Genomic DNA, 26,560 nt, shown 5'->3' on the forward strand with positions numbered 1-26,560 from the left:
CTTTCTCTTTTAAAAATAATATCCAGTTCTGAAATCTGAGAACATTAGCATAAGATGGTGATATTAAGGAATAGCTAAACCCTGACAGTGTGTATTTAACTAACTATAAAGGTACATTGGCATTTGTTGGCTAGTTTAGGGAAACATGGGCAGCAAATTGAATTTAAAGTACTTGTAAATGCAGATTTAGAACTAAAGACAGGAGACACCCTAAGTAGTCACCATCTGTGTATGACCTGTGATATGCTTCTATAAAATGATTATATGTAAGCTAGGGTTTTCATTTACTTTATACCTAGAAAATAAGTGTATCATCTTTTCTCAAGAGGCAAAGAACAGTGAAACACAATATAACACTTCATGCATGAATCAAATGCAAAATGAGCTATGATACAAACACTAATATGTGCATTTTAATTATTTTTAAAAGTAATCTGTAGATCAGGTTTCCCTTCTAATGAGCTTAGGTGTCACCATTCATATTTAAGAAGTAAAAACCTAATAGACCAACTGAAAAAAAAATGATTATTCTGGGGTCTCTAAGACAGGTAAAGACCCAGAGCAAATGGCTGCCACCAAGAAAAAAACAGGTAGCACAGGAATCAGGGCTTACCTGAACACCTCCGAGCATGCAGCCAAGGAAAAGAAAACAGACACTTAAATGTAATTGACAAATTATTGAAATTTCTGAAGGCTCAGTGCAGACATCTTTGGGAAATTAAAAACAAAATATATATGCAGGCTCAGGGAGGACCTCATAATTTTGAAACATTGAGTTCTAGATCAACCAGGTTTTCATAAAAATACCAGAGAAAAACTCCTTTATGCCTCCAGAAAGAGAGAGAAAGAAGCATCCTTCTGACATATTCTATAGCACTCTTCTTCCCAGCAAGGCTGGCCTGCAGGAGAAACCACTTATCAGAGCCTGATCTGTGGGGAATTAGCAGCTAACCTACATAAGGTAAGGGAAATAGCAACTCTAGCACACTCTAACCATTCAGTCCTACCTATCCAAAGGGAAGAGACAAGAACTTAAGCACCTGTGAAATTCACAGTCCACAGGCACAACCTACCCAGAGAATGAGACCTAATTATAGGAGTCTAGTTTCCCTTCCCCTTGCTACCACATGACCACTTACAGCACACTCTTTGACACAGCACATCATATCCAGCCATCAAGGAAATATTACAGTCATACCAAAAGGCAAAAACACAATCAGAAGAGACAGACTAAATATCAGACAAAACAATGGAGGGTGCCAGAACTCTCAGAAACTTAGCTCAACTGTCACTCATAACCAAAAAGATTGAGTAAAGAAAACTGAATTTTAAAACATCAGTGGTGTCCTCACTCATCAACTCCTTTAAAATTTTACTCAAAGTAAAAATTACTCATGTAATAACACAAGAAATTCAAACCCATAAACTTGTCTTTGTTTGCAGATGACATCTGTGAAAATAATTGGCATTAATAACTTCCTAGAATGAATAAGATTTTACAGTAGAGATTTCAATATAGAAGGTTAATACATAAGAGCCAAATGCTTTTCTTTTTATTCTATCAATTAACAAAAGTAGAATTTGAAATTAAAAACTGAAATACTAAAAATAAAATACTAAGGTGTAAATCTGATAAAATATGTATAAGGCTTATCCGAGGGAAACTAAAATTCCAATGAATAAAAAAATAAAGAAATGGAGCACTATTCCATGTTCCTGGGTAGAAAGATTCATTATGGTCAAGATATCAGTCAGTTCTTTCCCACTTAATTTATACAGTCAATGTAATGCTAATCAAAATCAGTGAATTATTTTGTGAATAGTGGCAAAATAATTTTTCCAAGTTACAAGGAGAAGCAAAACCTCCACTAGGACCAATATAATATATTTTTTCTCTTTCCACATTTCATATTGGTACATTACATCTAAATAATACAATATTGATAAAGAACAAATATGGAGGAAAGAATTAATCAATATCAAGACTTAATAGAAAACTACAATGGTTTGGGGAAAAACATGCACAAATTGGTAAATGGAGAAGACTTTATAGCCAGAATTAGACTTACATCAATAATTGGACAGAGGAAAAAGGCAATGCAATAAAGATAATCTTTTCAACAGATGATCCTAGAATAACTAGACATCCACATGCCAGAAGAAAGTTAAATGCAGACACAAAACTCATACCCTTCACCCAACTACTGTGAAAATAAATCACAGACATAAATGTACAACACAAAAATTAAGAACTCCTAGAGTTTTATAGGAGAATATTTCCATGATCTTGATTAATTATGACAAGGACTTGATATAACATCAAAGGCAAAATCCATGAAAAAATAAATAGGTTAGTAGGGCTTCATTAAAACTAATGTGTCCTCTGTGAAGGACACTGCCAAGAGATAAGAAAGAAGACAAGACACAGACTAAAACAAAATATTTGCAAAAGACATCTAATAAATGGCTGTTATCCCAAATATAACAAAAACTCTTACAATTCACCAATAAGAAAAGAAGTTGACTTTAAAATGGGCCAAACATACAAGCACCTTGCCAAGGAAGAAATTTATGAAAAGATATAACAAGTAAGCATGTAAAAAGATGTTCCATATCATATGAGAAAATGCAAATTAAAACAAGATGTCACTCTATATCTATTAGAATGCCCTGAACCCTGAGCACCTGTAACTCCAAATATCAGTGAGAACTTAGAGCAGCAAGAACTCTGATCATTCCCAAGTGGAATGCAAATGGTATAGCCACTTTTGAATACAGTTTGGTGGTTTGTTAAAAACTAACATATTTTTATAAAATGATCCAACAATTATGTTCCTTGCTATCTACCATAAAGTGTTAAACACTTGTGTCCATCCACTCAAAAACTGGCACAAGAATATTTAGAGCAGCTTTATGCATAACTGTCAAAAATTGGGAGCAATCAAAGTGTCCTTCAGTAAGGGAAAGAAAAAATAAACTACATCTAGACAACATAATATCATTTAGCATTAAAAAGATGTGACATATCAGTCCAGAGAAATAATAGAACTTTAAATGCATATTATTACCTGAAAAAAGCCAATCTGAAAAGTCTACCTACTACATGCTTCAACTATATGACATTCTGGAAAAGGAAAAAATATCAAGATAGTAAAAAAAAAGAATAAAAATTAGTTGAAACTACTCTTCTTGATATTATGATGGTGGATATATGTCACATACACATATGTGTATAATTGTACAACAAGAATGAACCCCAATGTAAATTGCAGATTTTGAGTGACTGCAATGGATTTTGGGGGATTGGGGTACCAGAGATTGAACACAGGGACACTTGAACACTCAGCCACACCCCCAGCACTATTTTGTATTTTATTTAGAGACAGAATCTCACTGAGTTGCTTAGTGCCTCACTATTGCTAAGGATGATTTGAACACAGAATCCTCAGCCTCCTGAGTCACTGTGATTACAAGCGTACTCCACCATCATGTCTGGTGATTGCAATCAATTAATGTACATTCATCAATTAGAATAAATGCACTACTTTGGTGCTAGATATTGATAATGGGGGAGTACACAGAAATTCTCATATGTTCTTCATTTTTCTGTGAACCCCAAATTCCCATAAAAAGATTAAATTTCCTTTAAAAATAAGTTCAATTTATGGAAAGATGATTGGAGCCTTGTTTTGTGTTGTTGTTCTTGCTGCTGATTGCTTTGTTTTGTTTTGGTACTAGGGTACTAGGGATTTGAACTAGGCATTCAACCCTTGATCCATATCCCAAGCCCTCTTTATATTTTATTTAGAGACAGTGTCTTTCTAAGTTGCTCAAAGCCTTGCTAAGTTTCTAACATTAGCTTTGAATTTGTGATGCTTCTGCCTCAGCTTCCTGAGCAACATAGGATTACATGCTTGTGCTACTGTGCCCAGTGGGATCTAGTTCTTAATATTCCCCATCTGGAACTGAAGACTATCATTCTAAGTGAAATAAGCCAATCTCAACACACCAAAGGCAAAATGTTTTCTCTGATTTGTGGATGCTAGCCCCAAACAAAAGATGTTGGGTAGGGGAATAATAGAAATTCATTGTATTCAACAAAGGGAAACTAAGGGAGGGAGGAGGGGAATAGGAAAGACAGTAGAATTAGTCAGTCATAACTTTGCTAGCCTTCTATATGTATACACAATCAGGGTAACTCCAGATCATGTCAATTACAAGAGTGGGATCCTGGATAGAATAAGTGATATTCTCTCTGTCTCTCTGTCTCTCTGTCTCTCTGCCTCTCTCTCTCTCTCTCTCTCTCTCTCTCTCTCTCTCTATATATATATATATATATATATATATATATATATATATTATATGCTAAATGTATATAATGTATATAATATATACTGAATGTTCTTTGAAGATTGCTTTGGTAAAGCAATTGATTATTCAAATCCACTGTCTTATCAAGTTAATACTTCTTGTGTAGGATAAACATTAAGATAAAATGTTCCAATAAAAAGTAGCCAATGCATTATACTTAAGTGCTGATTTTTAAAATAGCCTGTCATTCACCCAAAACATAAAAAAGAGAAAAGAAATGCAGAAAATACCTGATGCTCTGGGCAAGCAGACCCAATAAATGGGCATCAGAGACTGAGGGACAGTAGAGCCTAAAGACCCTCTACCAGGCTGTGTAACCAGATGAGATGAGCAGCAAATAGTTCTTATGATGTCAAGTTCATGCTATTTCTAGTCCTAAATTTCAACATTCAGTGATTCAACAAATATAGGAACATCTTTTGTTTGGGCAGAAGCAGAAATCAAATTAATTATTGTGTAATATTTTTAAAATACTTAGACTTACTTTGTAAAAACAAATAACCCAACGAATTCTTTGACTACTTTCTCTTTGGTATTTCTTGCATTTTTTTCAAATATCTTCATTACAAAATCTTAAGTAGTTTCCATTCAGAGTACTTCATGGTTCAGGTTGGCACAGAGAGAAAGGCTGTTTTCATATGGAAGAATGGAAAAAATATAACCAGACAAGATTTCCAACCAGCAAGCAGAAGAAACTGCAGAACAGGATAAAGGTCAAGCTCTGCACATGAAGCAAAGTGTTTCAGGGCCTGAGCTCTGGGTCTAAAATACATATAAGTCAACTGGTTTTAAGTTCTTAATTTTAGCAATAATTTTATATATATATATATATACACACACACACACACACACACACACACACACACATATGTACAAATATATATAGATACATATGTATAGATATATATATAAATATATGTAGACATATACATATGTATATGTATTATATATTTTATATTATACATATATTATACAGAAACATATATATGTACATCTCAACAAATAATATAGATGTATAAAATAAGTAAAAATTTCTAGTAAATTTTTTTCATAGAGAAAATTATTTCTCAATTTTTAATTGATTTAGGCTTCCTACATTGTTTATTCAATAACTGAATACTGGGGTCCATCCCTAATATCAAAATTTTATATAAATATAATGTATATATATACACACAAATCCACTCATATTTTCTGTTAGATGGATATATCCCATTTGTTTATCCATATACCAGTTGAAGGACAGAAGTTTGCTTTGCAAGCAAAGGAAAAACACAGGGGACTCTTATACCAGAGGCTGTGATTCTACACATCAGGGGGAACAGAGGGTTTTTAATGATGTGATTTCAGGTGTGTCTGGTCCTACTTCACTTGTTAATCTGAGATATAATCATTTTTTAAACCTTCTGGTGCCATCCTCAACTCTGAATTTCTTCACTCCTGTGGTGGGTATGTGCTCAAGGACAGATAACTGGACAAAAAGTAATTCTCTTCCCCCCAGATAAGGTACAGGGAGAGGAAGATGAAATAAAAAAATGTTGATTTTAAAATAAACTTCAGTGGCAGAGCATCATGCTGGGGTTTTTCAAGTTAAGTTTTTAATTTAATTTATACTTAACTGAACTTTATTTGTCCATGGTGGGTGGGTTGTATTGTTTAAAAAGGATCACTTTTACACCAGTTCATATAGAGCAACTTTCTAAAAATCATATATTAAATCTGTAGAACAATATATTTTGCACTCTATACAAACTTATATTAAAACTTATAGTAAAACCAATTTGTTTCAAATTCATCTGCTTCAGAGTTCTAGAAATTTGGAAATTAACTGAAAGGACTCTTTGTCTCAGAGCTGGGGAGTTGACCACCTTGGGAGGATAAGGAGGTGTGGAAAACAGTATATGATGGATGGGGAGGGAGATGAAGCTGGAAACAGAAGCAGGATCACATATGGGGGAGCTCCCATGGGACCTGATGATGCCTCAAAAACACTTGAAGAAAAAAAAACAGAGATGGTAGGAGCAAAAGTAGGGCTCTTCTGAGCCCTTTTGTTCCCTGACAACTAGCTAAGACACTTCTTGAGGGTAGAGATGTCCAATGACCTCCCTGCCCCACTCCCCACTGAAAAATGGCTCTCTAACAACTGAAAACACAAGTAGAAGCTCCCGAGGATGTAAGGGCCTTTCCTGGGGGCTGCCCTGTGAGTTCACCACACAAAGTTGGGAACAGACAGTTCTATGGTGGACCAGTCTTTCATGGAAAACAACATGCTCATGAGATGTCACATGATGGAGTCCCTTATTCCATCAACTGCCAACTACTCTACAAGCACCAGCCCAAGAATTCCTGATGCTCAGAACCCAGTGATCTCATCTTTAGAGAACAATGGGACTGGGGCCTTCTGGGGACTCCCATTGGTGGGCAGAGTAGTGGGTGAGTTCACTTTTTCCAGAGCCATCGGCCTGGTAACCAGAGTGAAACTTACGGATTCACAAAAGGAGGACATGGGCCTTCCAGGCAGTAAGTACACCCAGACCTTTGAGTGTGGGGGAGAAACTTTCAGGGAAGACCCTTTGCATGGATGGGGGTGATGGCTGCCTGAATGGAGTGCTATTTAGTTAAGAGACAGACTCCTCTAAGAAACTAAGGACTCCTCGAAGGCAGAGACCATATTCTGCATAAGCAGAAATGATACAATTGAGGTCCTTGCCCTTAGTGAGACTTCTCTCTCTGAATGACTGCATGGGTCCTGGACTGGGAGCCAGAAGGCCTGATTTGAGTCTGGGCAGATCATGGCCCCTCTACACCTAGTGTTCCTTATCTATAAAAGGCTATGGGGTCGCTTACATGCCCTGCAAATATAGCTTTGACTGAATCAGGAAATTATTAGGCATGTCTTTGAGAAGGCTGGGAGGGAATGAGAGGATGAATGAGCCAATGAGAAACAGTTCAGGTCCCAAGCTAGAGCTGTCAGTCAGCTTGCCTCTTTTCTATTTTTTACTGCCTCAGCGTGGGTGCCATGGTACTTCGGATTGTTGGGGCTCTGTACCCTGATAACTGGTGGCTGCATCCTCTTACTCCATTGGAGGAAGAACCTGCGGAGGAGGCAGCATGCCCAGCAGTGGGTGGAGGTGATGAAAGCTGCGACTTTCAGTTATAGCCCACTGCTATACTGGGTCAACAAACGACGCAGATATGGCATGACGGCCACCATCAGAATAGACCCTCCCCGGGCTGTTGCCTATAATGATATTGAACTCCAAATTCCGGATCTTCCATCAGAGCCGCTCCCCCGTGAAGACATGCATCACACCTTCAGAGGTAGAAGCCCCAAGGAGGAAGCCGCTGTTACCTTCCAACCTGCTCTGGTGGTCCCACAGGAACCCTCACCTAAGGGGATGCCAGAGCGCCAGACACCATCGCCCTTCCCGATTATCTTTCCAGAGATCCCCTCTGCCCCTCCCCTCCACACCCTGAACTTTCCTCACATGCTGTCCCACTCTGCCTCTTACCCCTTTCTCGAGGCTCCTAAAAGGCAGGTCCACTACTATTCCCTTCCTGCACTGGCCCAAGGGCTGAACCGACCCAATGTGTAGACTTTTACTACAGGGTTGAAGCCTCCTCTCACTGAAAGGGAGAGCTTCAGGGGCCAGGTATTAGAAAAAGGAGTCAAAGACTGTGATCCTGATACACAGGTCATAACCCTTATTGATGTTACATAGTAAAGTTTTTTTAAAAGTCATAGTCATTTGCATCTCATTTGCCAGTAGGAAGGCAATGTCCTTCCCCAGTGTGATATGGTGCACAAGTCTCACCAATACAATAACTGGAGGCTGGCTCTGAAGAGACACATTGAGCTAATACATGTGGATGAGCTCAATTCCCTCCATCAAGTACTCAATGTGTTCAAGACCCTGGGCTAGGTCCCCAAAGGCACTGCTCTTCTGCAGGATGGGAAGTAAAATTGCCACAAGAGTAACAGTTGCCAATGGCACAGGGCTATGGCAGTTCACAGTGGCTATGCCACTGACCAAGCAAGTCATCATGAGGTCAGTGAACCACACCACACTATGTGCTGACTGGGTGATATCTATGATGTATTGATTCTTAGCTGGTTGTTTCTCTACATTATTTCTAACAGAACAACACTGCAAAATGGTTATTATGATTTCTCTTTTACTGATGAGGAGACAGGTTCCAAGGGCATATGCCATTTCTTTTTTGTTGTTATTTTTGCTGAGCCTCTTCTCCCATGTACATCTGCCTGGCATTACAGTTCCTGGTCTTTCCACCCTATGGTACCCTTCCTTAATCATGTCTTCTTAAAACATCCTTGGTGAATGAATGCATCACCGTGTGTAGAATGTCATCAACTTGGCCTACAGATTTGCTTACTGGAAGGGCTGGTGGTAACCACTTAATATTATATGCAGTAACACATCCAAAGAGTGTATCCTAAGATATCCATGGCTGCACAAAATTGAGTCCCCTGTCGTTCTACTATATGAGAATATTAATAATTTTTATACTTTCTGGATAAGGTCCAAAAAGGAGACACAAAGTTAACTATGAGATTGCCCCCGTTTAAAGATAAGAAAGCCTGCTTCTGTCCCACAAATTTGTCCCACTGACTCTGAAAATGAGCAAAACCACTTAACCATATTTCATCTAAACTTTAAATGTACATGGCCCTGAGAGAAGTGCCTGTTTTTGCCTATTTTGTGGTGTGTGGTGTGTGTGATTGTGATTCTCAGAAGTTAGTAAACATGTAGCTAAACTTTTATTTTTTTCCCCCATTGTGGTCTCAAGGGCTTAGATCCAGCAATGCAAAGAAAGCCTGAGTCCTATCTCTCTGACCTCTAGCAATATATTTTAAGCCATTTTCTTTTATTTTTTTTAAGTTAAGTGGAACCATTTCTTCCTTGTGTAAACATGGTCTTATGTTGTTTCTCAAAATACAAAACAGGACTAAGCAGATCTTCTCTGAAGAACAGGGGCAGAGGTTCACTTCTCCCTCACCTTGCCCCCTCTTCACCTTGCCCCCTTCAACCCTGCAGATATCTAAAGCCCACGGTCTATAGTCTTCATTTCTTCACACCCAATGATACTCTAATTCTGAAGGTAGATTCTAGAACACTAATTTGTGTCAAAGATCAGTTAGACCCTGCTTTCAAAGGAGGATAGAATCCATAAACATAAATCAAAAGTTTTCTTTCTCTTAAGAACCAGGGGAGTGGGGGAAATCTTTGTAACACACAGTGACAGAAAACAAAAATGTTTTATTCAGATAAGTTAAAATGGCTGTCACTGATATAAAATGAAGCTCAAACTGAGTTATAAAAACCTTGAATTCACCCCCTAAACTGAATCAAATTTGCTTATATGTTACCAAAATAGCTCCACTAGAACAAAAGTAGATTTGCATTACTTCATATGACAATACAAGTTAGGTTAGGTTCATATAGCAAAAAATACATGCTCTATAAAATCTCAGGATACCCAAATGTGTTCTGGTTTGGGTATGAAAGAAACCAAATCTAGTTGGTGTTGGCAAGCAAGCTAAGGAGAGGCACAGCAAACAAAAAGCTGTCAATAAAAACTGCTTGACAGGACATTGACCCCATGGGAGTCAAAATTCTCCACTGTGACCAGCAGGGCCAGCACAGGGGGTTGGAGGGGTTATGTGCAGCAATGCAGAGAAAAGAAACTGCAGTTGAATGGAACACAGCCAGCAGCAGAGGAAGGGTTTCCACTCCTCAGCTTTGTTGCCGCAGACCCATTCCTGGGTACCAGGAATGTTACAGCATCTTGAAACCAGACACTCTATTCCTCTGGGAATTCTACAGGATCTGTTGCCTCTCTGAATAATAGAAAGGCTCTTTAAGTAAACATTATGATGCCAGTGTGTGTGTGTATGTGTGTGTGTGTGTGTGTGTGTGTGTGTGTGTGTGTATATATATATATATATATATATATATATATTTTAAAATAAAAGGTCAGGAAGCAAGCAGTGCTTTGGGAAACTAAAGAGTAGGAGTTGCCACACTGATTAGCTAAAGGATTGCAAATGAAAGCCAAACTCAGATCACTACCCAATCTTTCTCAGAGAGCTGAGGATGTGGCAGGTGAGGCTTGACTACAGCTCAACACAAGGACTAGGCTGGGTAAGTGAGGACTCCATACAAATATAAATCCCACATTAACACTAAGTAATTGGTTTCTAGGGGTTGTAAGCTAGTCTTCTAGACTAGAACAAAGGAAGTTGAGATAATGACCTGTGTCTGCAAGACATGGTAGTTTCTCAGGCAGGATGACAAGGGATTAAGACATGGTAGTTTCTCAGGCAAGATGACAAGGATGACAGGCCTGAGCGCAGAATGGGTGCATGTGGCAATGACCCAGCGATTCTATTCCTAGACATATATTGGGGGAATAAAACATCTACAAAACTCTGCACAATAATATTCACAGCAGTATAATTCCTAAAATTCCAAATGTGGAAACAATAACCAACACATGAATGGAAAAATAAAATGGGTTGTGTCCATACAATGGAATATTACTCAGTCAAAAAAGAAATGTATTGCTACATGCTACAACATGAACAGACAAGGATAACATTACACTACAAGAAGCATACACAATATGATTTTGTTCATAGTTAACATCCCAAAACCAGCATCACTCCTAAAAGAGACTCCAGTCCCATTAGTCATCACTCTCACTCTCTTCTACTCTCAGCACCCAGTAACCACTAATCTACCTTTCATCTCTATGGATTTGCCCATTTTGAACAGTTCTTATAAATTATATAAGATGTGACATGTTTTGTCACAGTATGGAAACAAAAGAGTGGCTCCATATTTGCTGAACTAGTGGAGAAGCAGTATAGAAAGAATTTATGATCTAGAAAAAGGTCACACAATTTTAGAGGAAGGAGAAAATTTGAATGTCATCTAGTTCAAATATCTAATTTTCTAGGTGAGAAAATCTAGATCCCCCCAAATCCTGGGCTGACCCAGGGATAGTCAGACACAGAGTGACAGAAGTGAGAATTAAAACACAAAGGGTTTGGTTTACAATGTAGGAGTTTTTGTAGACTGATTCTCCAAAATAAAATTCCCTTTTTCTTTCACTTCATGTAATATGATTCAGTGATCAGTACTTCCTTAGGTGTAGGGCTTGCTACTTGCTTGTATCTAAACAAGGTTGGGTCTATTTCTTGAGTTTTAGGACAAACTTGTTTCAAGAACAAGACCTAAATCATTTTCTCAATATAACCAGGTGCCTTTCAAGGTCTAGTATTTGGTTGCTACCATTGTTTCTCCCTTTGAGCATGTGTTTTGTGGAGATTTCCTACTAAAGTACAAGCTCTGCTTAATTTTGAAAGCTCACAAGCTGGCAGCCCCAGGAAGTATGACTCTAGAGCTCAACCATTCTCAGAGAATAGCTCTGACATTATTGTATCCCCTTGTTCTGATTCATATCTTAAAAATTAAAAAAATTTCACAACTATGGACTTTAGGAACAGAACTCTAAAATGTCTTTTGCTTATATATTTGTTTACATACTGGATACACAAACATGTAAAACTCCACAGGGCATCCATATCATTCACTCTTGTTTGATATGTTTTCTCTATGACGAGGATTGATGATCTTTTTGAGAATAAAGATTTCTGTGATCCTTTGAGGGAAAAAAATGACTCCAGCCTTACCTCTTGATCTCCACCTCATTATATTTTATAATCATGACACAATTACTATTTTACCCCTTCAGTTTGTGAATCCAATACAAAGATTAACCAGTTGTTGCTTTTTAATTGAGAAATAAACCATCTTTCACCCTCCATTCCAAGTAAAGCAAAACCCACAATCCATTAAGTTTGTCCAAAAAAGTCATACATGATAGACTGATGATTTTTCTTTTTTTAATACTAAGAATTTCTATACATTTTCATCAAACTTCTAAAACCATAGTTTTTACAGGAAAATCTATCAACTGAACAATATTCAACATGAATTCTGAATTTCAACCTGATGACATTTTTTACATATATATGATATGAAGAATAGCTTTGCTCACAGAAAGTGCACATCAGGAAAAGTGGGTTGAAAAGATTCGTAAAGCTAGAAGGGAACAGTGATTTCCTCTAGTATAAATCAGACTCCTTCATTTGAAAGAAGAGGAAACTGAACTTAGCAAAGGAAGGACAGTCTTCTCAAGAAATAGTTGTAGAACAAGAGAATGTCCCAGCTAGAGACAAAGGAAGGAAAGGGGGGGGAAGAAAAGAACCTCACCCTAAAACTCACACCATGTACAAATACTAATTCAAAGTGATCATGGATTAAAATGTAAATATAAAGCCATAAAGAAAAGAAAAGTGAAGCTCAGCAAGGGAACTTGGTTTGCCAGAGTTCACCCAGGGGCTTAGACTTGTCACAGAGCTTGTTTCAATACATTATTTTTCACCAGCTTAATAAATTCCATATGGCCTAATAATTCTCTACTCAGGCTCACTCAGAGTAAATGGTTGCCACTCTGTTGACTGGATATTTGTTCATGCTCTTCTGGTCTTGAAAAATCTGTTTCATGCTACTTCAATTACTCATTCAGCCTTCACTAGGCAACTGCCCTGTGCCAGCCATCCTCCAGGATTAGAAGCTGGAAGTCATGTTTCCCATCTCAAGGGACTGAGTTCATGGGGGAGAGAGTGGAGTCAAACCCTAATGAGATTTAAACCCCTTCAGGGGCAACAACCAGCTTTTCCTTCTTTTTCACCAGGTGAGCACAGCCAGTGGAGCGCTGGGCACACCTGGCACATTTTGGTAATTGGGCAGTCTTGAGGTCCAGGACACTGGCTGCCCTGGTCTGTTGGGAGGACTGAAGTCTACAGAGATTAAGGGGCACACCCTCCATAAGGTGAGAGGGGAGCACAGGCTGTCCCAGGAGACTGGGGGCCACCTGCTCATCTCTTGGTCTTCACCAGGCAGTGGTTACAGGGGGACCCGCCAATGGAAGAGAGAACTGGGCAGGTCCAGGAAGACCCCCAAAGCTCCACAGGCGCCTCCTCCCAGGGCACAGCCCAGGGCTGCCTGGCGGGTAATGATGGCTGTGGGGCCCTCACCCAGGCCCATCCCTGCAGCACCTCCAAACAGAACCTTAAGCTGCTAGATGGCGGGATGTGGGGGTCCCACTGCATTTCTATTTCCTTTTCGGTCTCCTTTCTGTAGTTTGGAATTTTTTCCTGGTGAAAAGTCGGAGGTTCACCCATGGGCTCCCCTTTGTCGCCCCCTCAGCCTCCTATTTCTGCTTCTCCTCGGGAAATTTAGGACTCTCGGGGAAAACTTTAAAATTGAACTTCAAATTTCAAGAAGAAAATTTCAACATGAATAGCTCTGGATGAACAGGGCCCAAGCACCCTTTCTCTGGCGACAGGGCCCAGGACAGCGCTCACTTCAGCGGTCAAAGCCTCCCTCTCACCCTGTTGCCCTGGTTCCTGGGCCTTTTCCAAACCGACCTCTCTGTCTCATGAATAATCAGCCCCGCCTTCTGGGCGGGGTTATGCTTCTTCATAAAGAATCAGCCTGGCCTTCCTGGTGGGGGCGATGCTTCCTCATGAATAATTTATTTTTCTCTCTGGGCTTTCATGGACAGGAGGCGGAGTCAGTCTAATGAATATGCAAAGCAGAGGAGATTGGCAGATAACGCTCTCCTGCCAGGCGGGGCCCCTCAAGGCCTGCTCCAGCTCTCAGTACAGAGCCCTCCAGCAGCCATTGCTGTGTCTCTCCCGCCTTTCTGAGGGCTCACATGGGCTCCCGGGATGGAGGGACCCGCCTCAAGCTCCTGCCACCTCTGGAAGCTGGTGTCTCTGACTGCTGTGCCTGGGTAACCTGTAGGTTAAGGACAGCCTCCTGGGGCTTCTGAGGCAGCACTTCCCAGCTGGGCAGGTGAGGTCCCCAGAGACCTTTTGCCTCCTAGGACAAGCCGCTGAGCTGGGTCCGAGAGAGATCCGAGGTCAGCGCAGTGCGGTGTGGGCAGGGGCTTTCTAGATTCTGGAGGGACCTGGGGTCCAAGAGAAGGACAGGTTAGGGATCCAGAGGGCAGAGCTCCTCAGTCTTCCAGGGCATCTCCCACCTCTTCCCCGCCAGTGACCCTCTATGTGTAATTATAAAAATGAAACAAACTGTACATTGAGTCCCCTTACCCTGCCCCTGAGCTGAGCCCCTTCTGCAGAGGTCGCCCCTGGCTGCAGCAGGACAGGGAAATCAAGAGGAAGGGGATTACTGTATGTTTACTTAATTTACATCTAAGATCACCTCTGTAATCACATAGGGCAAGATGACACTTTTAAAAATGGTATTGGAATAACACTATTGGAGCACATGCTTTGCATGCACAAGGCCCTGGCTCCAATTCCCGCAAAATACACGCGCGCGCGCGCGCGCGCGCGCGCACACACACACACACACACACACACACACACACGCGCACACAGAGCACAGGAAGCAGGTGGAGCCTGTGGGGAGGCACTATGCTCTAGGTTCTGCACCAGGACCCCACATAGCTCATCATGGTGGTAACTCCTGCTGAGGGGACCTAGCTCCAGAACAGGGGAAGCTAGAAGCCTGTGGCCCAAGGCCTAGGCCAATGAGGCACAGCAATCCCCCCCCCGCCCCCCTCCTGAATAGGCTTGTCATTGAAGAATCTGCCCCATGATAGCACATGACAAGTGCCACTCAGAAAAGTTTCTGGAACAAGAGTGTAGAGAATGTGGCTTCTGCTACTGCCACCGCAATGCCAAAGGCACAGGCAGAAGTTCCTAGGTCACTACCTGGCTAAGCACATTTATGAAACCCAGGCCTGGACCTTGCCAACTAGCAGGGAGGGGCCTAGAAGAAGAGTTCAGGCCAAGGTGGAACAGGAGGGGTGTGTGCTCACGCACACGAAAGTGTTAAGTTTTGCTATGCTTAGCAAAACAAAGGGGTTCTGTGAGAAACTATAAACTCTTTGAACTGTGTCCTTGTTGCTGTCTTAAGAATATAAGAGAAAAGAATGTTTTGCCAAGTTTAATATATATATATATATATGTGTGTGTGTGTGTGTGTGTGTGTGTGTGTGCTTGCCAAGAAATTAACTCACTACAAGTCAGATAATAAGAAGTATGGAGCACTGTGACCATGAACAAAGTTATTCTGAGAATGTTTATCCATGCTTGAAAACATTAAGCTGCAGAGAGGAAGTATTTCTTTTTTGCTGTATAAAAGAAGCAGGGAAAAAATAAACGTGCTGCTCATTTTCTACTGTGTGTGTGTGTGTGTGTGTGTGTGTGTGTGTGTGTCTTTCTTTATGCATCTCTGCTGTACCAGGAATTATAGATTGTCAGCAGGTTCTGACATAGGGGAAGGTAGCAAGCAAGCAGGAGGGGGACAATGACTCAGAGGATGAGAGTGAGGACAAGAGCAACACAGAGAGTGAGGAGGGCCCTGAAAAGGAAATGGAAGATGCACAAGAAAAGGAGGCAGAGGAAGACAACCAAGGAGTGTCTGAGGAGGGAGGGGATGCCACCAAGGCAGAAAGCAAATTTCACCCAGAAATAGAATAGGAAGCAGAGAGTGGCCCAGAGGAAGTGTCCAGCCAGGAGTTGATTTGAGCCCCAATTTCTAGAAAGATAGGCAGCTCCTCTGTTTCCTGTGTCTGGTCATTGAGGCTCAGCAGGGCCACCAGTTCTCCACTCTAGGTGAAGCCTTCAAAGAACTTAGAGTAAGTATTGGGCATTGAGGGCACAGGCCTAGGGGTCAGGACAGCTAGGTTTCAATTCAGATGACCTAGCAGGGACTACATGGACTTGTCCCTCAAAAGCTGAACTATTCAACTTGTTGGGAGCTGTTCTTTTTCACAGCTGTTCTTTTTGGTTGAACAACTTTGAGAATCCCATGAAGGTATGAACTTTAATCTGAGAAAAACTATAGTACATACAAAATCTAGTATATAATTTCTAAAATATAGCAAGCTTGTGGTCTCTGGATCCCAGGCAAAGCAATCCTTGAAAGTTTTTAACCCCACTTTGGTCAGTGTAAAAATCATCACCATTGTTAAAACTAGTGCCTTGACTGAGAGTTCTTGATAAGGGGATCTCTGACTACTTAAAAACAGGAAACCATGATTTTATCAAATTAATCTAAGGGGTGATTCCTCCCTAGGGATAATGGTTTTGATAATGACTTGATGTGTGCCTTGGATTGCTGCTTTTAGGTTCTTGGTATGTGAAACTTGGTAGAAGACTAAGAAGGCCAAGGCCAAGTGGGAGTGAAAATGAAAGTTCTCAGTTTCTCTGGCCTTTTACTTACCTTGGACCTTACTGGTACCCTGAAAACAGTGTTTGGCAAGCCTTAGATGTTGGTAAACATTTGTAGAAGGAATGAATTTGCAAATGTGTTTGTGAAAGCAAAGTGACCACAATACTCAGAGTGACCAAGAAATCTTTTTTGCAGCAGTGCAAAAGAGGAGAGGGAGAGAGAGAGAGAGAGAGAGAGAGAGAGAGAGAGAGAGAGAGGGCGGGCGAGCGATCCTGGCAGGGAAAGGTTTTTATAGTCCTTCTGCTGTGCTGCCTAAATCTAATAGGGTCTCTGTGTTTGCAAGCTGCCTTGTTGGCACAAGGTTGGTTAAGCGTTCAGCCTTGAGCGGGGGCTTGAGCATTTGGACTTGATGCAAACAGGTGATAAAGAACCAGACAGAGGGGGTTTGAGTGGCTGGGTCATCCTGCAGCTAACCCTTGTTTAGCATGCCCTGCAGACAACTTAGTTCAGCCTGTCCTGTATGTAATATTCCTCCTTTTTTTTTCCCCTAAGTGACATGGGGTGGCACAAAATCATCTGGCTACTTCCTGCTTAATGGTGGGACAGTGTAGTACCTATAAGGGAAAGTGGAGGAATGTCCTGGGGACAGGTCTGGGAACACCAGGGCAGCTAGAAATAACATGCAGTAGTTATTTCTAGTTATTTTCCTGAATCAGGAATTAAAAAGACAATGTCCAGCAAAACTCAGCCCAGAAGGCATTGCCTAAGGATTTAGTGGCAGTCCATAGGGAAGCCACAGAGCAGTGATGATGGGTAGTGGTGAATGAGGCCTTGGGAGCCCAGGGCAGGCAGTGCTAGTTCTCTCTCCCATGTCTCTGACTGGGAGGCCCCAGGCATGGACCTCTGGGCTAAATGGGGTTGTTGGATGGGGTCACCCATTATCAGGGTACAGGAAGCCTGGGCCACCAGAAAACTCCAGGCTCCACAGGCTGCTGGCCCTGCAACCAGATCTCTGATCAGACTATTCATGTAAGGGCTTAGGAAGGTGAGTGTTTCTGGTGGTCAGGGTATAATGAATATGAATTTCAGGTAGGTTCTTGGTTGAATTAGGATTAGACCATTAATCTGGGGACTATGATTTTTTAAGGAGAAAGGTGGTGTTGTTTTGTTGATGTTTTAGTGCTTAAGTCATAAAATTTAGGTCATGAACTCCTACTGGCCATGAATGCTTTGGACAGGGATTGTACTTAGGGGTCAGTTGCTAGGGTTTAGGGAAGCAGGCTAGGAAGGAGACTCAGTAGAGAACTCCCAAACATAGGAAATGCAGCCTGGAACTAATTCTTGTCTCTAAATATTACTATTTTTCTATGTCCCTTTCCTTGAGCCAACAACTAGGATTCCACCTATGCCCCAATCCTGAAACTTTGAAATTCACATGCCAGCTATCCAATTCCCCAACTCTCTCCACTATATTGTCTCCACTTGCTGTCACTGTTTGCCACACAAACCTCCATCTGATGGACAAGCCCACCCTGTCTAACATTGCCTACATCCCCAACACAGAGTCAGGCACCTTGTCTATCCACAATAATTTAGTGTCCCAAATCCTTGCCTGTGGCTGATTTGTTGAGATTGCCTAAGGAAAATAATACATGAATGGTGGCCCTCCTAAGTCTGGTTGGCCAATGGGCAAGGAACATTGTGTGAAATGGCCTCTTTCCACTGTGTGAGCAGGAGCAGTCCCAGTCTGACCTGTCCACACAGCTAAGCTTGGGAAAAACTCCTGAATTCTTACTATGCCACTCTCAGGTAGCTGAGCAAATGTCAACTCACCTACAGGCTTTTGAAATCTGAAAAAAAAAAAGAGGACACAGAAGGGCACCTCCAGTTCCTGGTAAACTGGGAGTTAAGGGAAAGACCTTCCAGCCTCCATTACAAATGGAGCTTTTATGGAGGTTGCACCACATTGTTTGTTCTTAAAGCAGATTGCCAGAACATAAAATAAATCAATAAAATAAAGGTATTATGTCCATCTACAAGTGAAAAAAAAAAGAGAGAGACAGGTAAAGACTTGAGATGGGGGTTTAGGTATAAGGGAGTGTTTGGTGATTAAAATGGTGGATGTGGTTTGGGCTGCATCTGGTGTTAGCATTGTTTTAGCAATAGTGTTGAATTCTCTCAGATAATCTTCTGCATCAATTGACATTATCATGCATATTTTCCCTTCCTTTATTTTTTATTGATTTCTTAATTTTTCATGTTGAACTGTCCTAGAATTCTAAAAAACAGGCCTACAAAATTGTAAAATTGTATATGATTTTGTAAATATGTTCCTAAACTTCTTTTATTAATGTATTATTCATGGGTTTTGCATCAGTTTTCATTGGGGATATAATATAAACTCTTATTTTCCTGGCACAGCTTTGGTTATTGCATCAGTGTAAAGATGGCTTCACTGAGTTGAGAGGTATTTCCTTCTTCTCAGATTTTGTAAGTGTTGGGAGAATTACGTTTAAATCTTTTTAAATATTTGATAATGATCTGCAATGAATCTATCTGGTTTAGAAATGTACATTAAGGGAGGTTTGGATTAATGATTCAAATTTCAATCTCATAAGGCTTTATGCTCCCTAAGCATTTGATATTGGTTGGTTGTGTTTCTAGAAAATTCTCCATATCTCCAGAGTTACTTTATTTATTGAAATGCAATATTGCACAGTATTTTTTCACTGTTTGTTTGTTTTCTGCTTTCATTATTTTCCCCGTGTTTGTGCCAATCTTCAAAGGCCATTCAGATACTCCATGTAAAGAGAGATTATTTCAAAGACAGTTATTTCTGGTCCATGTCCCACAATTACAGGAGCATTGGTGACTGCTCTGTTGACTGGCCTGGCCACTCAGTTGCCTATATTTGCTGTCTGTGTTTGAGTCTTTCTCCATATATTCTAGATTTGATCTAATTTTCGAATCGACTGCTTAATAGTGATGCTTGTTATAGTTCAAATCTGAAATGTTCCCCAAAGTTCATGTGTTAAACTTGTTGTCCATAGAATATGGCACAACTGGGAGGTGGTGGAACCTTTAAGGGGAATGGCCTAGTGGGACAAAGTTAATTCATTGGGGCATCACTTTGAAGAAGATATTAGAATTCCCCCAACAACTGCCTCTCGCTCTTTGCTTCTTGGCAACACATTAGTGAACAGGCTACCCCTGTTATATGATCCTGCCATGATGTACCATGCTTCCCTAAGTAGGCCTTGAGGCCCAGAGCAACAGGGTCAATAAACCATGGGCTGAAAGCTCTGAAACTGAGCCAAAACAAACCCGTCCTTTTTTGAGGGGGCATTACTCAGGTATTTTTTTTTTCACAGTGATGGAAAACACACTAATACAATTCTTTCGCTATTGCCTTTTCCCTTTGCTTGCTAAATCCTTTGATATTAACAAATATAATCTCTCTTTGTACTATTGAAGTCATGCTTTCAAAAAATATTCAGACTATTTGTTGTCATTGTTTTGTTTTGAGGCAAATGTTTTCACATTTGTGACTTTAGTCACAAAATTTTAATTTTCTCCAAGTAAATCCACCTAAGAGTCTGTGACTTTTGTTGTTCTTTTAAAGAAAACTCTTTGCCTAATTAATTTTGTATGTTTATACTTTGTTTCATTTATTTTCTCCTCTAATATTTAATATTTTCATTCCCCTGCTATGTTAACCTGTACTTAGATATTTATATAGATTCATGAGGTGCATTTTTTTTTCCTTTGGTGGTGGTGCTGGTAATTGAACCCAGGGCCTTGTGCATGCAAGGCGAGTACTCTACCAACTCAACTATATACCCAGCACACCTAAGGTGCAATTTTTTTTAACTTTGAGGTATATTTTCATCTCTAATAATCCATCTCAGCAGTTTTTCCTGCATAACATGTGTTTTGATATGTAGTGTTTTCATTGGTTATCTACATATGGACCATTTTTACATGCAACTTCTTTTTTGACTCAAAAACTTTTTTAAGGATTTATATTTTATTAAGGAAAGGAAATCTTAATTAATGTGATTCAATCATCATCTATATACATGTATTGAAATATCACAATGTGATTCAATTATAGCATATTAAAAGATTAATATGCTATATTATGGCTATATATATAGCTATAACATCACATATTAAGGAATTAACAATGTTTTGAGAAAAGAAAATGCATTTCATAATTACAAAATGAATACTTGTATTAAATTATCACACTGTAACTCATGAATTTGTACAATAAAAGAATTAAACACAACATTGGGTGTATCCGCAAGACACTAACAATTTACTGTAAATGGATTGACAAGGGATCTGTGGAGTAGAGGCAGTGGAGCAGGCAGAAACATGGAAGTGCAGTGCATCAGATTTTGATGCTCAGATGTACAAGGGCATTACTCGGACCTAGAAGGCCAGTGAAAATAGCAGCAAGGTCAGGTGCCAGATAGTCAGTAGATGAGGATCCTGAACACATACAGAGGCCCAATTTCTTTACCAACAAGCAGGGAAGGTCAGTATACCCACTTCCTGTGTAAAAACACACACCAAATTCTTTGGGGAAGACATTCCACAGTCGGTACCTATCTTGCAGAAATATTACACACCTGCAAGCCCCCCCTACCCCAACTCCAACAGATGCCAAGTCCCTGCAATAATCTGGTTGAGACTGGAAGAAGGAACCTGAATGGGCCGACGCTGGATGGGAGATGAAGCAAGGCTGGTACAACCTATCCAAACACCTATAGGCCCAGGACCCTCACTATTCGCCACAGAGGAAATTGGGAAAAGAAATCCAGACAGGTGTTTTAGAAGATCACCCTCCAAGAACAAACATGGAGTGAGCTCATGGAGTGACCCTGAAGTTCTCAGGCCTTACAGGATAGTTCTAGCCAGCCCTCATCTCCTAAACTGGATTTACAGAAAAAAAAAAAATCCTGCTAGATTTGAGGGGAGGCTTCAACCTAGCCTTATCACATTCCTTGGGTGTCCTTAAAGTGTCCCAGATGTAAAATAATGACTAGAAAAAAATTGAAGCCAAGAACTTTCCATAAAATGAGTGATGTTTAGGAGATCATACCACCTGCCTCTGAAATGCAAATGACCCATGTTGGTTTCCCTTGCTCAGGGATTATAGGGCTCCGGGATGTGCTGGTCTGTCTGTTCAGGAAGACCCTAAAAGCCCTATGCCAGAGTGGAAGAAACTACAACCAGAGGAAAGTAGGGTGGGTAATTTCACTGTGTTGGAGGGAGAAAGAGGAATTCAAATGTGACACCTGACAGGACTCACTTCACCAAGTCTTTGGGAGAAGGTCCTGGCCTTGCCCCCACCAAATCCCAGACTTCCCCTGGGACAGAGGTCAGAAGGCATCCTCAGGCACATTGTCTCCTCATTCCATGCCATTCCCTGAACCAGTCACAGCCCAGGGGCAATACATGAAGGGGTGTGGAATATGTCAGGTGACATGGTACCACTCTGATTGGGCATTCCCCTCCTCTTCTGCCCTGTGGTTACTCCTAGGCACTCTGAGTGCAAGCTGAGTGCTTTCAGCCTCAGTCTAGTGTGTGTGCTCCCACACCAGGGAGGGCATCCAGGCAGTACCAGTAGAAGGCAGGGGACTAGCAGGCAGGAGCTTGAGGCACTGTTCAGGTTTGTAGTGGGAAGATCTGCCTAATTGAAGATCTGCAGGATGCAGCCAAAGCTGAGTGGAGCTCAAGAGAGGGCAGTGTGAACTGGTTGACCGAACATGCTAGACTGGAATCAGGCTCCAACATGGAGGCTGTGGCCCATGGCCAAATGCATGAAGGGTGGATATGGTCTGGCAAAATCCCTTCCTAACACTTGGTGGCAGCATTGCAAGGCAGCATGAAAACTTTAAGAATACGGGTTGAGAACCCATCCCACACTTGGGGTGGAACAAAGCAGCATGACAGGGTGGCAGACAGAGGAATGGGCCCCCAGTGACTCCGAGTGACATATTTAGATGGATGCGCAACTAAGTCTCAAACAGTGGCAGTAGCTGGCAAGTGAACAGCCTATAAGATGTGTAGGGAGCAGGTGAGGACTGCAGGAGATGAAACTAGGGAGAGTATAGGACACAGTAGGCAATGAAGAGGTGTACCTCACTAACAGCGCCACTAGGCACACATACTGTCCTGTGGCCCCTAGCACAGTGTTCAGACCTCTTTACCACCTAAGGAGGTTCTGCCTTTCCAGTGCAGTGATCCTCAGCCCTCAGGGTCCTTCAAACTGCAATACGCCAACCACCATCAATGCTCATGTGGCTCTTCTGGATCCAAATCAAGGCAAGGCTATGCTGTTTGAGGAGAGGGTAGGAGTATGGGAGAAGGGATTTCTGTAGGGCCAAAGCCATTTGGTCAATGCACAGCAACTTTGGGATGACCTCTAGCGACCCTGGATATGGTTTAGCCACCAGGGTAACATGAACAAGATTCTACTACCACACCAAATAGCCATTAACAGATGCCTGAGATGCAGCCAGCCTTAGGCACCCTGGAGCCATTGACCATTGACCATTGGATGGAAATCAGACACTCTCCCTGTTTCAGGTGGCCTAACTTGAGACCTCAAGCATTATATTCAACACTAGAAGGGTGTGTTGCTCAGTCAACCAGGTCACACTGTGTTGCTGGTCTACTGGCCCAGGCCTGTGAGGGCAGGGACAGACTCTTCAGGTGGGCACCAAAGCCTTCAATCTTCCAGGAACAATTGGGTCACCTGTGCTTTGACAGGATTGGGTTGGTTCTGCCTAGCCCCATGGTGGTCTGTGATTCTGTCCCAGTACATCATACTGACATCCTATCTCTTACCAACTCCTTAAGAACAAGAGAAATATATCAAAGCAGCAATCAGTTGGAGTGTAGCTAATGCTAGTGGACATGAGAAAGTATGCTCTGCCTCCTGTGAAGTCACAGCAGTGCATGCAATAGGATTATATTCAGTGTACCCTGGATAACAAAACAAAAACTAACCAGCTCTATTCCAAAAGCCTTGACACAACACTAAAATATGCATTCAGGAAGGCTAAACATGGCAAGGAAGATGGCAGATAAAGGAAAGAAGCACACAACAGTCCCTCAGCATGGGACTCCCAGTGTGAGATACAGCTTCTCAGAGAGGTTGGTAACAAAAGGAAACTCATTGAAACTTAAGTTTGAACTGTCAAATTATAGAGAAACACAAAGTAATAAACTGGAATGTAAGAAATAAATTAGTGAAGCACCAGCCCAGGCACCAGCAAAGTAGAGAGGCAGTGTAGACTAAAGAGATGGCGTACCTGTCAGCTATGGAACAAGCCAGGTGTGGTGGCACACACCTGTCATCCCAGTGGCTAGGGAGGCTGAGGTAGAAGTATCACAAATTCAAGTTCAGCCCCAGAAATTTACTGAGCCCCCAAGACACTCAGCCTGCCCTATCTCTAAACAAATAAAAAAAAAATAGTTGGAGATGTTTCTTGGTGGTTAAGTGCCCCTTGATTCAGCCCCTGGTTAAAAACACATAGGGAGGAATAGAAAGAAAGAGAAAGGAAAGAAAGAAAGAAAGAAAGAAAGAAAGAAAGAAAGAAAGAAAGAAAGAAAGAAAGAAAGAGGGAGGGGGAGGGAGGGGGGAGAGAGAGAGAGAGAAAGAAAAGAAAGAAGAAATAAATTTGATGTGGGGAATCCTGGGTGAAGAAGGCTGATTTTAATGGTCACAGAGTGATCAGGGATAGCAGCTTAGTGTAAGCAAATCTACATTTAACTCCCCTAAATCAAGAAATGCGCCAAACATGGAAGACATAACTGAACAGGGTGAGAATACACAGTATCAAATGCTTATGCTGTAGCTGGGCAGCATCTGCAAGCCTGAAAAGGACTCCAAAAAAACATTCTCCATGTGAGCCTGAATGGGGACATCCACTGCCATCCCCACTGCCACAGTCTGTGCATGCATGCATCCAAAGCCCCAATCTATGGGGAAGTCATAGAAAAGCTTCTTCTGCATAAATGAACCTGGCAGAAAAGTTTAGCTCTTACTCCCCAATTGCTGCTGTTCCCACAGCAAAAAAATGGAAAAATTGTTACTTAGCCCTTCCTGTGGCTTATTGATGACATGGCATAATTTAGGTGTGAGAGTGTGGATAGTAACAAAAAGCAATTATTATGCTTTGTGACTAAAAGTCTCATTATTCAGAATAGATTTATTAAATTATGCTTTCTCTTTTAATGTTTTACAAATAACAAAAATGAGAGATGAATAAATAAAAAGCACCTCTCTTTAGGCTGGATGTTACCTGCATTAGCATTTAGTACTGAATAACAAGTACATCATTTCAGAAACATCTAAATGTATTCCAAATGTGTCTGTAGCCAACTGTTTGTAACAATTGTTTACTCACCTAAAGCTCTTATTCTCTCTTATTGGAACCACTACAATTACCTTGTGTCTACTATTTTTCTTTCTTTTTCCCACCCTCCAACCTACTCTCTAAGGAGAAGATTGCAGTCAAGTAGGAGTTAACTATTGGAATTAAGGCCTACATTCAAATCCCATCTCTGCCAAGTCCTAGTACATGCAAGTCCCTGAACCTCAGTGTTCAATATTTAAAATAGTCTCACCTTGGGGGTTGGTAGCAAAATTAAGTGAGTCCTCTCCAACGTCTAATTGAAAAAAATTCTAAGTAAGTATTTTAAAAGTATGAATTACATTATAACACTCCTCAATTCATACTCTACAAAATAAAATCCAGCTTCCTTACAATAACTTGTGTGGTTCCAAGCTTCCAAGATACCCCCAAATGACCCTGCTTCCTGACACTCTCATTCTTTTATGTTCCCCTTCCATACTCTACCAAGATTGTTTTCTGTGGCCAAGATTATACATCAGAAATGGTGGTACATTGCTTCAAAAAGGTGTATCTCTATGAAGGAAGCAGCCTACCATGTTTTGTGCATAACTGTGCAGAGGCTCACATGGAAAGGAAATAAAATTTCTGCACAACAGCCAGTGAAGAGCTGAGCCTGCCATCATCCTTACACATGAGCTTGGAAGTGCATACGTCAGTCCAATCTTGAGATGACTGCAAGCTCACATGGATCTTGAGCCAGAACCACCCATATAGACACTCCCAATTCCCAACTCAGAGAAAGTACATGAGATGTTTAGTTTTCAAATGAGAGGGGGTAGGGCTATGCTTCTCTCTCTCTCTCTCTCTCTCTCTCTCTCTGTGTGTGTGTGTGTGTGTGTGTGTGTGTGTGTGTGTGTGTTTGTCTATGCACCCGTGCTTTTCTGCAAAGGATTAAACTTACCTTTGTAGGTATACTATGACCTATTTCCTTCAGTCCCTGTCCCTGGCCTCCTGCAAACCCATACTTTACCTCCTCTGGACTGTGCTATGGATACTAATGCCCCTTCCTACCCCCAACATTTTCCTCTTTTGAATCTCTTATCATCCTTGAATGATAGTCTGCCCTGGCATGGAATGGGTGTCACCCCTCTGGCTCAGCCCATTACAGACCCACACACAGCAGACCCTACCCATCCCCACTCATTATCCAAGCCTTTTTAGTAAACAGGAAGCACCTGTAAAGACTCAGTGCTTTCACTAGATAGCACCTGTGTGTTCAAAGTCAATCACATTATCAATACAAGAAAGGAACTCAGCCACCATATCCTCCTTATGTCCAATTTTACTTTCTTTGAAGGTAATATTTCCATAAGGAAAAAACAATAAAAAAATTAAGCAAACCTTTGTGTATGGGGATGGCTGAAACTTGGACACCACTTAAGTGATCCATTATCCATTTTCTGCTTTTGTGTTCTATACTGATGCTATCCAATATGGTGGCCATTGGCCATGCAA

This window comes from Callospermophilus lateralis, unplaced genomic scaffold (assembly GCF_048772815.1).
Source record: "Callospermophilus lateralis isolate mCalLat2 unplaced genomic scaffold, mCalLat2.hap1 Scaffold_66, whole genome shotgun sequence".
Taxonomy (NCBI): Eukaryota; Metazoa; Chordata; class Mammalia; order Rodentia; family Sciuridae; genus Callospermophilus; species Callospermophilus lateralis.